At 48.1% G+C, this 15,130-nt stretch overlaps 1 long non-coding RNA gene across 1 annotated transcript; it reads right to left on the reverse strand.

The window, feature by feature from the left end:
• Positions 1-2,205: 2,205 nt before the first annotated feature.
• On the reverse strand, positions 2,206-3,082 carry LOC121023966 (uncharacterized). The gene is made up of 2 exons (XR_005787556.1): positions 2,868-3,082; positions 2,206-2,457 (listed from the first exon to the last, which is right to left on the reverse strand). It is a non-coding gene; the product is annotated as an uncharacterized LOC121023966 (long non-coding RNA).
• Between the last annotated feature and the right edge of the window lie 12,048 nt (positions 3,083-15,130).

Below are 15,130 nucleotides of genomic sequence, written 5' to 3' on the forward strand. Positions count from 1 at the left end.
AAGAAAAAAAAAAAACTTATCAGTGAATAATAGCAAAGGGGGTATAGTTACAGGGAGCAGATAAATAGAATTCCAAAAGATATTTAAGCAAAAACAACACAGGCCAAAAAAAAAAAAATAACATAACATATAATAACATAATTGGTTATTATAGTATTATTCTCTCAGCAGTTGATAGAGCAACTAGACAAAAACTGAGAAGAGCAGGGGCGCCTGGGTGGCTCAGATGGTTGAGCGTCTGACTTTGGCTCAGGTCCTGATCTCCCTGTTTGTTAGCTCAAGCCCCACATCGGGCTCTGTGCTGACTGCTCAGAGCCCAGAGCCTGCTTCGGATTCTGTGCCTCCCTCTCTCTCTGCCCCTCTCCCTCTCGCACTCTCTCTCTTCTTCAAAAATAAATAAACTTTAAAAAAGTTTTTAAGGGGCACCTGAGTGGCTCAGTGGGTCAAGTGTCCGACTTCAGCTCAGGTCATGAGCTCACAGTTTGTGGGTTCGAGCCCCGCATCAGGCTCTGTGCTGACAGCTTGGAGCCTGGAGCCTGCTTCGGATTCTGTGTCTCCCTCTCTCTCAGTCCTTCCTCCACTCACACTCTGTCTGTCTGTCTCTCTCTCTTTCAAAAATAAATAAACATAAAAAAAAAAAACCGGAGAACTGCATCCAAAAGAATAAAATAACATTTAACCAAGGAGGTGAAGGATGTGTGTATTGAAGGCCACACATTAATGGGAGAAATGGAAGGAGACACACATAAAAGGAAAGATTCTATGCTTATGGATTAGAATAATCAATATTATGAGAATGTCCATACTATCCAAAGCAAGCTACAGACTCAATGCAATTTCTATCAAAATTCCAGTGGAAATTGAACAAATAGTCCTAAACTTTGGATGGAACCACAAAAATCCACAAGTAGCCAAAGCAGTCTTGAGGAAGAAAAACGAAGCTGGAGGTTTCATGCTTCCTGATTTCAAACTATCTTACTAAGCTATAGTAGTTCAACAGTATAGTGTTGGCATGAAAACAGAAACACAGATCAGTAGCACAGAACAGAGAGCCCAGAAGTAAACACACACACACTTATATAGTCAATTCATTTATGAGGAAGGAGCCAGGAATAAATATATAATGGGGACATTATAGGACAGTCTCTAGAAGGAAACATAAGCCTGAATCTCCTTGACGTAAGTCTTGGCAATGATTTTTCAAATCTGACACCGAAAATCAAAATCAACATAAGCAACGATAAATAAGTGGGGGCTACATCAAGCCAGAAAGCCTCTGCACACCAAAGGAAACCAACAAAATGAAAGACAACCCACTGAATGGGAGAAATACTTGTAAGCCATGTGTCTGATAAGGGGCTAATATCCAAAGCACATAAAGAACTCATACAACTCAATAGCAAAGAAACAAACCAACCAATTTAAAAATGAGCAGAGGAGCTGAATAGACATTTTCCCACAAAAGACATACAGACGGCCAACAGGTTCATGAGAAGATGCTCAACGTCGATAATCATCAGGGAAATGCAAATTGAAACCGCAATGAGGTGCCACCTCACACCCGTGAGCATGACGAGTCTCAAAAAGAGATGAAAACATAAGTGTTGGTGGGGCTGTGAAGAAAGGGGACCCCTGTGCACTGTTAGTGGGCATGTAAATTGGGGCCGCCACTGGGGAAAACGGTATGGAGTTTCCTTAAAAAGTTATACATAGAACAACCACATCATCCAACAATTCCACTTCTGGGTACTCATCCCGGGTTCATTGCGTGTTCATTGCGACATCATTTACAATAGCCACGATATGGAAACAAACTACATTTCCACGGACGGATGAATGGATTAAGCAATTGTGGTACCTATGTGATGTATATGAATATTATTCAGCCGCGCAAAGGATTGAAATCTTACCATTTGTGGCAATAGGGAAGGACCTCCAGAACATTATGCTAAGCGAAATAGGTCAGAGAAAGACACTGTATGATCTCTCTAAAGCTCATAGATACAGAAAATAGATTGGTGGTGGCCAGAGGTGGGGGGTGGGTCGTGGAAGAAATAAGTGAACGGGGATTAAATATATATATTTTATATTTATATATCTTTACCCATATCTAATGAAATAATGAGCAGGATGTTGCTCAGATGCATCCACTGGGGGGAAAAACCCTAAGAGATGTGGAAAATTTGAGCAATGCCATAGACCACCTTGACTGAAGTGATATTTATTGAAGTCTACACCCCCAAAGGCAGAATATACACTTTTACATTTTCATCAAGATGTACTATATACTGGATCATAATGAAAAATGTTGTTCTTAACTTTGTTCCCCCATATACCATGTGTCTTCTTCTCTAGATGCTTTTAAGATTTTCTCCTCATCACCAGTTGGCTTCTCATGTGCCACCGTGAAACTGTCTTTACGTTTATCCTGCTTGGGATTCGTTGGGATTCTCGGATCTGTGGGTTTACAGCGTGCATCATATTTGGAACATTTTTGGCAATTGTTTCTTCAGATACTTTTCCTGCCCCATCCTCATATTCGTTATCTTTTGTTGCATAAACATATACCCCCAAACTAGTGGCTTAAAACAACAAGCATATTGCCTGGGGTGCCTGGGTGGCTCAGTCGGCTGAGCATCCAACTTCGGCTCAGGTCATGATCTCGCAGGTTGTGAGTTCGATCCCCGTGTCAGACTCTGTGCTGACAGCTCAGAGCCTGGAGCCTGCTTCAGATTCTGTGTGTGTGTGGTGTGTGTGTGTGTGTGTGTGTGTGTGTGTGTGTGTCTGCCCCTCCCCCACTCACACTCTGTCTCTTTCTCCTTCAAAAATAAATAAACATTAAAAAAACAACAAGCATATTATCTCACACAGTTTTTGTGGGTCAGGAATGTGGGAGCAGCTCATCTGGGTGCCTTTGGCTCAAGGTCCTTCATAAGAAGGCCCCAATCTACGTGTCAGCTGGGGCTGCAGTCACATGCTGGTTTCAGTTTTCCACCACGCGGACCCCTTCCTAGGGCTGCCCGCGTGCTTTCAAACATGGCAGCCAGCTTCCCCCAGAGTGCACGGTCCGAGAGAGAATAAGGCTGAAGCCACAAAGTCCTTTATGACCTGTCCTCAGAAGTCATACAACATCATTCCTGCAGTGTTTGAGTGGTAACTAGATTAGCCCTATTCAGGGTGGAGAGGGGCTGTCAAGGTCATGGATCCCAAAAGATGGGGACCATTGGGAGCCATCTCAGAGAATGGCTACCACGCTACTAGCTTTCTTTCCTCAACCCCTGAGTCTCCAGTTATAGGTACACTAGACCACCTGATCTTGTCCTGCAGGTCACTGGCACTGTTTAATCTCTTTTTTTCCTTTGTACTTCATTTTGGATAGTTTCTCTTGCTATGTCTTCAAGTTCCCCAATCTTTTCTTCTGCAGCATCTAATGAGTTGTCGATTCCATTCAGTGATATTTTATTTCAAACATTGTATTTTTCATCCCTACAAGTTTAATTTGGTCCAGTTGGCTGACGGTGTTGTTTAAGTCATCTGTATTACGCTTGATGGTCTGTTAACTTGTTCCAGCAATTAACAAGAGAAGTGTTGAAGTCTTCAACAGTATGCCCAATTCTTTTCTCAGTTCTGTCTGTTTTTACTCAGTGTATTTTGGACCTCTCTTTTACTCAGTGCGTGCACATTTAGGATGGTCACATCTTAGTTAATTGACCTTTTCAGCATTGTGAAATCTCCTTATTTAAGTATTTTTCCATTTTTCTACTCTAAACCTATTTGTGTGTTTATACCTAATACCGCATGGGGTCGGGGACTGATCTCTTAGCTAATCTGATGACAGCCAGGCAGAACTTGAGTATGACTTAATACTTTCCTCTGGGTCAAAATTGCCACTCATGTCCCATGTCCCATTTTTTTTCAGGGCCCTTTCATTCATGATCTTAAATTGATCTTCTCTGGTCACAGGGAGAATGACTTCCATTTTGCAGATGGGATACCGAGGCTCCAGGCAGAGGAATAGGGTACTCGAGCCCACTGCCATGGCCACCAGAGGGGGAAGCCCGGCCTCCTGGCTTGCGGCCAGCTCTCCTGTCCCACTGCAGCTGTGAAGGAGGCTCCAGCTTCCTATGGAGGGTTCCTCCCTCATCACGCAAACAAATGGACACTGATACAGGCCATTTTGCGTTCAAATTGGGTTGATCAGAAACTACTTACCCAACCACATCAGAAGGCACGTTGACGTGGGTTTCCCAGAAACTGCAGGAGGGAGGTTTGCCCTAGAATTAGTTGGCAGCTTGTACCTATTGTTAAAGAAGAAAAAAAGTCTTGTAAATCTCTTCAACGCTAGGAGAATGAGCATCATTGAAAGAAGTTTGGGATTTTTTTTTTTTTTTTAAAGAAAACCCTCACAGCCTTCCGCCTGCCGTACAGCTGTAATGGGGCAAAAGGGGAAACTGAGCTCGCCTGAGCAAAGGATCGGATATCAAAGGCAGTGTGTCCCGCCCGAGTGTGGTATTCGTTGGGCCCCATCTGGACTCCTGCCCCCACACCATAGTCTGGAGGTGGGTGGGTGGGGAGCATCTCCTTTCACAGACCACTCCACCTGCTCCTGTCTCCCCTCCTGCCCACCCACTCCTGGCTCAGGTTAGCGCTGGAAGCCACCCACGTGTCTGCGAACCGTATACTTCGTCTGTCCAGATAAACCAGGAGGGTGTGGATGCTTCCAACGGGTTTCCCAGTCAAACTTCGGAGGGCGTTTTAACTCACAAGTAGCTCCTAACCAGCACGGTGAGCCCCTGCCGGGGACCGTGGGGGCACAAAGGTGAGCCCGTCCCGGGTGAGTGGACGTTAAGCGGTGGAGACACACGTGAATGTGTGAACACCAGAGGCTCAGACACGAGAAGTGACTCCAGGACACCGCGAGCTGTTAAGTGGCATTGGGGACAACGGAGGTTATGGGGCCAGAGAAGGGATTCAGAGGCAGGTTGCTGGATGTGGACAAGGCCCCTACTGGGTGCTCCCATAAGACGCAGGTTTGTCCCAGGACGAGTTGACAGCTTGTACTTACTGTTACACAAAGAAAAGCATGTTTTGGGGGCGCCTGGGTGGCTCAGTTGGTTAAGCGTCCGATTTCGGCTCAGGTCATGATCTCACGGTCGGTGAGTTCGAGCCCCACGTCGGGCTCTGTGCCGACGGCTCAGAGCCTGGAGGCCGCTTCGGATTCTGTGTCTCCCTCTTTCTCTGACCCTCCCCCGTTCATGCTCTGTCTCTCTCTGTCTCAAAAATAAATAAACGTTAAAAAAAATAAAAAAAAATAAAGTGGGGGAAACTGAGGCTGGGGGGGTACTTCAGGCACAGTTTCCAAGACAAGCCTCTCAGGGGAGAGGGTCTGTGTCTCAAAGGCCAGGTAAGGGGGGGTGAGGCTGGGGGGCTTTGGGAGCAGGGTAGCCCCAGACCTGTCCGGGAGACAGCGGGGGCCCCAGCGTGAACTGACCAAAGGGTTTGGGCCGGCAAACGACTGGGTAAGGATGAGGTGGTGTTGGGGGCGGAGCCAGAAATCCCAGACGCCCTGGTGGTTTCTGACCCAGGTGGTCATGGCTGTGGCCTTGCTGAGATCACCTTTGTCATGGCTCTGTGGGGCTGGCTGGGGCTCAGAGCTGTGGCCTTCCCGAGTGCCTATTTTATTTTTTAAATTTTTTTTCAACGTTTTATTTATTTTTGGGACAGAGAGAGACAGAGCATGAACGGGGGAGGGGCAGAGAGAGAGAGGGAGACACAGAATCGGAAACAGGCTCCAGGCTCCGAGCCATCAGCCCAGAGCCTGACGCGGGGCTCGAACTCCCGGACCGCGAGATCGTGACCTGGCTGAAGTCGGACGCTTAACCGACTCTGAGTGCCTATTTTATAGATGGAGGACCCGAAGCACAGGGGTGGGAGGAACTTTCTGGAAGTACGGGGGAGTGAATGGCCATGCAAGGAGACCACCAGGACTCTCGGCACGGTGGTCTCTACTCCCACACTTGGTGACAGTCTCCTCCCTTGTGCTCTGCAAAGGCTGTTGGGGTTGGGGGCTGTCCCCCGCCCTCCGCCCTCCCACATTCTCTTAGAGACCCAGGAGAGACCTGCCTTGCAGTGAGGCCTCTGTCTCTAGCCATGGGATGGAACAGCTCCACACGGGGTTGTCTGGAAATGCAGGTTCCAGAAGCCTGGATTTGGGCATTGAATGACTGCTCCTGCCGCCTGTGGGCACGGCCACATCTTTCCTCGGGACAGCTTTCCGGCTGTCCCTTCTCTGTCCTCCCTCTAACAGAATGTGCAGGCCACTTTTCTGAGTGCGAGGCGCGGTCTGACTCCCTGACCTGGTAGGGGTAGGGGGAGCTGGTGATGATTTTGGGGGCCAGCGCCCTGGGCATTTGCAGGAGGCACTGCCGGGCGGCCAAGGAAGATAATGAAGCTTAAACAGACGCCCCACCCGCGTGGGTTCATCCAGGGCTCTCCATGGGCCTCTCTGCTCCAGCCTACAAATCGTTCTCGCCCCTTTGTCTGGTTTCTGGGCTGGGCGCCGGCCCCCACGACATCCTGCCCCAAGCCGACCTCAGGGAGTTTCTCACCCAGGGCCACAATGACCAGGATTCTAAACGATTGGTTTTGGGCTTCACTCGTCTCTGTAGCATGGTGTCCTTGTTCTTAAACAGACCCTCCAGACCGCAGGCGCTGAGCCGCCTGCTTCCTCCACTGGGGCCGTGGGCGGAGGTCCGGGCAGTGTCTTGTGGTCGCACTTCCCACAAGGAGGTCCGCTGGAAGAGTGTGGCCCATCACCCGTCTTCTAACAAGAACAGAGCAGGTATACAATTCCCTGATCCCAGGGTTTGTGGGGATCTTGGGTCCCCATGGAGGCCTCTGGTTAAAAGGAAGTGAGGGGGGGGGCAGAGAGGGGCGGGGGCAGGGTTCTGTGGGATCTGGGTCAGACCAGATGGCAGGAGCAGGTGAGCAGGTGAACAGGTGTGCAGGGCTCAAGGATACCCTCCCGTCTCCTCCCCACCCCACTGAGCATAAGGATGTGCAGACTGCCCTATGCGGGCACATGCCCTGCTGTCTGGGTTACGAGGGTGCACCCTTGTGGGCATGTTCCCATGTGCCCACATGCATGTGTGCCCAAGTGTGACAAGGGAGGGTACATCGTGGTGGGAAAAGGCGTTACCACCAAGAGGCAGATAATGTCAACAGCAGGGAACTCTTCCTGTCAGCCCTTGGAATCTAGACTTTGTTCAATACAGCTCCTTGGTTTTGCTGACTCTGAAGATGAGTTTTAGGATCCCTCTTGGTTTGGGATTCCTACGAATCCCAAGAAGTTACTTTGTAAGTGAAATAGAGGAAAAGCTATCTATTTATCCACCTACGTATCCAACCATGTACCATCCGTGCATTCATTCATCTACCCGCTCATCTGTCCATTTACCAATCCACCTGTCACCCATCTATCCACCCATCTGTATACTCATCCACTCATCCATCCATCCACCCATTATCCATCCATCCACCCATCCACACACCCACCCATCCATCCACTTACCCACCCGCCCATCCATAATGCATTTGTCCATCCGTGCTTCTACCCATCATCCATTCATCATCCATTTATTGACTGACTAATCAATAGGTAGATACACACATATACATCCAATCAATGTTCGCTGAACCCCAAATACTGCTGGGACAAACTCTGGCTGCTGGGTACTGGAGAGGCAGGTGAATCAGACATTGTGCTTGCCCTAAGGAGTTCTCGGCCTCATTGTGCAGAAAGACCAGGGGAGAGACAACAGCAACAGCATGGGATCCATGCTCTAGTTGAGGCTGGTGCAGTGGGCACCCTAAGGAGCCCTTCACTCATCCACAGGTAGACCAAGGGAGGCTTCAATGGAAGGAGGCCTCGGACCTGAGTCCTGGAGGAGAAGAAGAAGCTCACGTGGAGGGAGATGGAGAAGCACATTCCAGGACAAGAGACACAGCGCTACCTCAGTCTCTTGGGACAGGTGCGGGAGTGTGGTAGCCGGTCAGCAAGGTAGTGTTCGTGCCTCCTGGCTTTCATAGGTACCCTTTCCGCAGTACCCATAGCATCCTCTTAGTATCCTTTCTGCAGTACCCATAGTATCCTCCTATGTGGAATCAGGGCTGGTCTGCGTGATGAGTAGAGTGTGGCGAAGATGGTAAAGGGCGCTGCAGCTTTCAGTCTGGTCTCATGCATCCCTCTATCTGTGGGAAGCCAGCTGCCATGACATGAGGACATTCAAAAGGACCCGTGGAGAGGAACGGAGGCCTCTGACCAGCAGCCAGCACCAACTTACCAGCCTTGGAAGCCAATCCCCCTCCCTGGTCAGACTTCCAGAGGACTGGCCACCAAGCCGACCTCTGCCTGCCACTTCAGGAGAGACCCCCAGCCAACACTACGCAGCCACGCCCCTCCCACATTCCTGACCCACAGAAACTATGAGGATAACAAATGCTTGTAATTGCTTTGACTCATCGTGTTCGGGACAGTTTGTTATTCAGCAATAGAGAACTAATACATGGGCATGGTGAGCAGCCTGCTCAGCCCCCAGCACTGGCCCTTCCTTCTCTGTGCCGGCCACTGGGACAAAGAATGTGGCTCCCATGAATGTTTCTGACCAGGGCCAGGGCGCAGACGGAAGGAATTCCCAGAAGACACTCCTTACTTATGCACTAATTCCACAGTATTTGTCGAGGGCCCACTCTCCTGGAGCTTACCTTCTGGTGGGGGTAGACAAGCAACGAAGAGAAAAGGAAGTGAGCGCTATGAAGGAAAATCGAGCAGGATGTGGGGGGGCGGTGAGGGAATGTCTAGGTGTGGGTGTGGGTGTGGGTGTGAGTTTAGTTGGGGAGGTGAAGGCAGGCGATGCTAATGAGGGGACATTGAGCAGAGAAGTAAAAGAAGTCTGAGAATAACCCCTGTGAACATCTGGGGAAGGAGTGCTCTGGGCTGAGGCAACCACAGTGCGTGCAAAGGTCCTGAGGTTGGAGTTTACTTGGCATGTTAGAGGAATGGCTAAGGGGCTAGCGAGGCTAGAACAAAGTGAGGGAGATTCAGAGTTGGAGTTGATGAGGTGAGGGCGGTGGGCAGCAGTCCAGGTAGGGCCTCATAAACCACAGTGATGTGTCTGGGGAAGGGAAGGTGCTCGTTTCAGGCTTGGGAGCGATTTCAACACTCCTCACACTCCCAACTCCTTGACCCTGGCCCACAGAAGCGGCAGAACGAATGTTCTGGGACACGCATCAGCTCAGGGACAACAGGGAGGGCCCCAACCCGAGTCACGGCCAGTGGGAAGACACTCCATGTGCCTCATAGTCGTCCTTGGCATTGACTCTGGGGTACAGACAGGGAGATACCATTTCTCTGTCTTGCCCACCGTGTTGCCACGTCTCATTCCTTCTAGAGTGAAATTCAACTTTCTCGGCCTGAAGTTTGAGGCTTTCTGAGGATGCCTCCAGCTCACGTTTCTAGCTTCACCTCCTACCTGAGCCCATCTTGCAGGCTGAACGTCCCCTCCCCTTTGAGACTCGTAGCTGGCCAACGTCCTTCTCCTCTTCTGAGGCTGAACACCTTCCACGTGATGCTTCCCAGCGCCCTCCAGCCCCAGGAGAGGCTCTGTTCCTTCCCAGGCTCCCCCGCTCCCCGACACGCTTAAGTTTCTTCCAGCCTGTATTGTTTCCAATGGGCTGTTTTGGTCGTTCTCATCCCCGTCGCCCTGTAAGGAATGTGTACTTTTTCTCTGGCTACTTTATTGAGGTATATAATCCAAACACTGTGATGTTCATCCTTTTTAGTTCGGACGTTTGCTGAGGTCTGACAAACGTGGACAGTGTATCACTATTACAGGACTATAGTCAGGATACAGAATATTTCTACCCTCCTCCCCAGAAGTCCTGGTGCCCCTTTGTAGACCATCCCTTCCTTTACCCCCGCTCCTTGAAACCACCATCAGTCTGCTGGTCCTGCCATAACAGAACACCACAGGATGCATGGCTCAAGGAGCGGAAGTTTATTTTCTCACAGTTCTGGACTTTATTCCGAGTCCAAGGCCCAGGTATCAGCAGGGTTGATTTCTGGCAAGACCTCTTCCTGGCGTGTGGATGCTCACATTTTCATTGTGTGTTCATATGGCCTTTTCTCTGCATGCAGAGAGAGAGAAAGAGAGAGAGAGAGAGAGCTGTCTGGTGTCTACTCCTCTTTGTAGAGGACACAAATCTATCCGTTCAGGACTCCACCATTATGGGCCTCACTTAAAGTTAATCACTCCCTAAAGTCCTTATCTCCAAATAGAGCCACAGTGGGGGTCACGGCTTCAACATATGAATTCTGGGAGGACACAATTCAGTTCATGACGCCACTGATCTATTCTCTGGCCCTGTAATTTTGTCTTTTTCAGAACATCCTATAAATTGAATTATATAGTATATAGCCTTTTGAGTCTGACTTTTCCGCCTTAGCATAATAAGTATCAATATTTCTTTCTTTCTTTTTTTTCCCAACGTTTATTTATTTTTGGGACAGAGAGAGACAGAGCATGAACAGGGGAGGGGCAGAGAGAGAGGGAGACACAGAATCGGAACAGGCTCCAGGCTCTGAGCCATCAGCCCAGAGCCCGACGCGGGGCTCGAACTCACGGACCGCGAGATCGTGACCTGGCTGAAGTCGGACGCTTAACCGACTGCGCCACCCAGGCGCCCCAAAGTATCAATATTTCAATGTGTCTGTCGCTACTCCATTGATTTTCATTGCTGAGTAGTATTCCAGTGTGTAGATGTACCACAGCCTGTTTATCCATTGCTCTGTTGAAGGACATTTGGGCTGTTTCCAGTTTTGGGCAATTTTGAATAAAGCCACAAAACCCACAAACGCATATAGGTGTTTGTGTGACCATTAAGTGTTCATTTTTCTTAGGTAAATACCTAGGAGTGGGATTTTGGGTTCTACGGTTAAGTGTGTAATTCGATGAGGAACTGCCAAACTGTTGTCTAAAATGGCTGCACCATTTTGCATCCCCATCACTGATGTATGAGAACTCCCATTTCCCTGCATCCTCTAATTCCTCTTCATCCAATTCCTCTGCATCCTCAAAACACTGGGTATTGTCAGGTTTTTTCAAAATAAATAATTCATTGTCTTGCCATTCTAAGAGATAAGAGGTATTTCTTTTTTTTTTTTTTAATTTTTTTAACGTTTATTTATTTTTGAGACAGAGAGAGACAGAGCATGAACGGGGGAGGGGCAGAGAGAGAGGGAGACACAGAATCGGAAGCAGGCTCCAGGCTCTGAGCCGTCAGCCCAGAGCCTGACGCGGGGCTCGAACTCACGGACAGCGAGATCGTGACCTAAGCTGAAGTCGGACACTTAACCGACTGAGCCACCCAGGTGCCCCTATAAGAGGTATTTCAATAAGGTTTCACTATGCTTTCCTTGATGGCTGATAATATTGTTTTCATGTGTTTTTTTTTTTTTTTTTTTTTTTTTTTTTTTTTGCCAGCCACTTATCTTCTTTGGTGCAGTGTTTGTTCAAATATTTGGCTTACTTTTTTAGTGTGTAGTTTATTTTCTTATTATTGAGTTTTGAGAGTTCTTTCAATATTTTGGATGCGTGTTCTCTATCAGGTATGTGGTTTGCAAATATTTTCTCCCAGTCTGTGGCTTGTCTTTTCATTTCTAAGAGTGTCTTTCAGTGAGCAGAAGTTTTTAGTTTGTATAAAATCCAATTTGTCATTTTCTTCTTTTATAGATTTTCTTCTTGTGTAAACCTTTTTGCTGATTATGCTTTTAGTGTCCTATCAAAGAAATCTTTGCCCAACCCGAGGCTACAAGATTTAGCTCCTCTGTTTTCTTTTTTTTTTTTTTAATTTTTTTTCAACGTTTATTTATTTTTGGGACAGAGAGAGACAGAGCATGAACGGGGGAGGGGCAGAGAGAGAGGGAGACACAGAATCGGAAACAGGCTCCAGGCTCTGAGCCATCAGCCCAGAGCCCGACGCGGGGCTCGAACTCACGGACCGCGAGATCGTGACCTGGTTGAAGTCGGACGCTTAACCGACTGCGCCACCCAGGCGCCCCAGCTCCTCTGTTTTCTTACAGAATTTTAACAACTTTAGATTTTACATTTTGGTCTATGATTCATTTTGAGCTTCTTACGTATATACATTTGTAATTTTCATCAATTTTGGAAAACTTCCAGCCATTATTTCTTCAAATATTTGTTACTGTTCTTCCTTTTCTTTCTGTCTAGGACTCCATCAACATGAACGTTAGACCTCTTGATATTGTCGTGCAGGTCATGAGTCACCGTTTATTTATTTATTTTTTTAGTATTTTTCCTTTCTGTATTTCAGTTTAGATGGCTTTAACATGTCTACATCTTTGAGTTTAACCTGCTGTCTGTGAAGTAAATTTTTCGTTTCAGATGTTGTATTTGTCATTTCTAGAAGTTTCATTTGAGTGTGTGTGTGTATCTTCCATTTCTTTCTCATTATGTTCACATTTTCCTTTCATTTCTTGAACATATTTATAGTGGCTCTTTTAAAGTTCACTGTAAGCTAATTCCACCATCTCGGTCGGGTCTGGTTCTGTTTCTTTTGACTAATTTTTCTCCTGGTCTTGGGTCACATTTTGCTGCCTGTTGGCATGTGTAGCAATTTTCGATTGTATGCTGGGCATTACATACGCCACATTGTTCTGAGTTTGGATGAGGTTGTCCTCTTTCACAGTGGATTGAAATTTGTTTTGGCAGGCAGCAAAGTTATTTGTGGATCAGTTTATTCCTTTTGAAGCTTGTTTTCTATCTCTGTTGGGGCAGTTCTAGAGTAGCCTATACTGCATGGCTAGTTTACATATATGACTAAGGCATGGTCATTCTGGGTTTCCACTGAATGCCCCAGGTATTCAACAAGGGCTTTCCATCCTAGCTGGTAGGAACTTGCATGGGTCTCAGGTGAGCTCTGGGACCTGGCTGAGTTTTGCCCAGCCTTGTGCAGTTTCCCCTCACATATGTGCAACTTAATCTTCAACCAAATACTCAAGAGGACCCTGTGAGTGTTTCTGGAATTTGTTGTCTATAAATTTTTTCCTCTCCAGTACTCTGCCTCACAAAGTCTAGTTGTCCTGACCTCCCCCAAGCTCCTGTGTTTCTTCAACTCAGTGAGATCACTAAATACCCTTTCCCTGCATTCTGGGTCCCCAGAAAGAATGCCAAGTTGGCCGTGGGGCTCAATGTTGTTTTCTCCTTCTCTAGAGAATAACAATCTTAAGTTGCTTGTTTTCCAATACCTGAAAAGATCTGTTTCATATATTTTGTTTAGTTTTCTGGTTTTTAATTTTTTTAATGTTTTCTTATTTTTGAGAGAGAGAGAGAGAGAGAGAGAGACAGAGAGAGAGAGAGAAGCAGGGAGATAGGGAGACACAGAATCTGAAGTAGGTTCTAGGCTCTGAGCTGTCAGTACAGAGCCTGATGTGGGGCTCAAACTCACAAGCCACGAGATCAATGCTCTGCCTTCAGACTTGGATGAGAAAACATTCCATGGGGAATGGGGTCCAGCTTCCTGAGCATTTTCTCTTGAGATGAAACAACCTTTGTGGTGAATCTTGACCTAAAGGAAATGGGACATGGGATGGAGCCAGGCTGTTAAATCCTCCCACCTCTCTCCCTTTTGTGGGCTCTTTGACGGTGTGATGGTGCGGAACCCCCCCCTCCCCCCGAGAGGAACTCCTCCCTGTCTCTGGAAAGCTTATTATAGAGCTTAGCTGGTGCAATGCTACATGGCCGTCCTCACTTCACGTCTTCCTTTCCCTCTCTTGCATGCTCCTGAACCTGGGCTTGCTCACACAAGATGTGGGTGCATCACACGCCATGCAGCACCGGGCAAATAGCTGTGCTTGGCGACCGGGACTCACCAGATTTCACTGGTTGATCTGAAATGGGAAGGGAGTGGCTCTCCACACACACACACACCATCCAAGGAAGTCAGAGTTCTAGATCTAAAACTCAAGGAGACGGCTTCTCCTTTAACCTCCGCTTTAAACAAGACGCAGAGGACATTACTGGATCTGAAGGACACAGTGAGGGCTCTTGTGAGGTTCTGGGACAGGTTAGAGAAGCCCTTTCCACTCTAAGTCCCAGACTGGTTGGGGTGGGGTGGGGTGTTGAGAAGGACCCCAACCCATTTATTTTGCTGACAAGAAGCCTGAGGGCCGAGGTAGGTTCCAAGCCTCTGGGTTCCTAGACCCAGCTGTTTCCCCTACACCATAGCTCCGTGCTTAGAAATAAGAAATTCAATTTTTCAACGTTTATTTATTTTTGAGACAGAGAGAGACAGAGCATGAACGGGGGAGGGGCAGAGAGAGAGGGAGACACAGAATCGGAAGCAGGCTCCAGGCTCTGAGCCGTCAGCCCAGAGCCTGACGCGGGGCTCGAACTCCCGGACCGCGAGATCGTGACCTGACTGAAGTTGGACGCTTAACTGACTGCGCCACCCAGGCGCCCCTGAACAAATTTATTTCTTGACTGTCATACATTCACGGGGCTCAGAATTCTAAGGACACTAAAATTCACCTCTTACTCCTAACCCCCAGCCGTCCGGTTTCCTTCTCTGGAGGGCACCGATGCGAACACTTTCTTGGATGCTAACACAGCCTTGTGAAGACTCTTTTATACATATAGAAGCATTTTTCTTTTTTCCCGTCTTTCTTGCCGTCTTAAAAAACACACACCATAAAGGTTACCATCTTAACCATTTTTGAGCGTGCAGGTCAGTGGCCCTGAGCATGCTGACAATGACACGCAATTGTCGCTGCCACATCCTCATGGAGAACATTTACATCTTCCCAGACTGAAGCTCCTCCCTGGAAACGCCAGCCCCCCAGCCGCCCCTCCCCCAGCCCCAGCCCACCATCCTACTTTCTGGCTTTGTGATTTTGATGACTCTCCAGGGATAGGGGAATCTTTTTGGAGAGTCTCCAGGTGATTTGACTGGGGGGCCGGGTCGAGGTCCTGGAATCTCGGGGCAGTGGGTCCCCAGTATGGTGCATTCCGAAGCGCGTCCTTGAACCTGTAAATGTGGCACTGGATTCCTT

Source organism: Herpailurus yagouaroundi, unplaced genomic scaffold, assembly GCF_014898765.1.
Source record: "Herpailurus yagouaroundi ecotype Mexico unplaced genomic scaffold, PumYag 569, whole genome shotgun sequence".
Taxonomy (NCBI): Eukaryota; Metazoa; Chordata; class Mammalia; order Carnivora; family Felidae; genus Herpailurus; species Herpailurus yagouaroundi.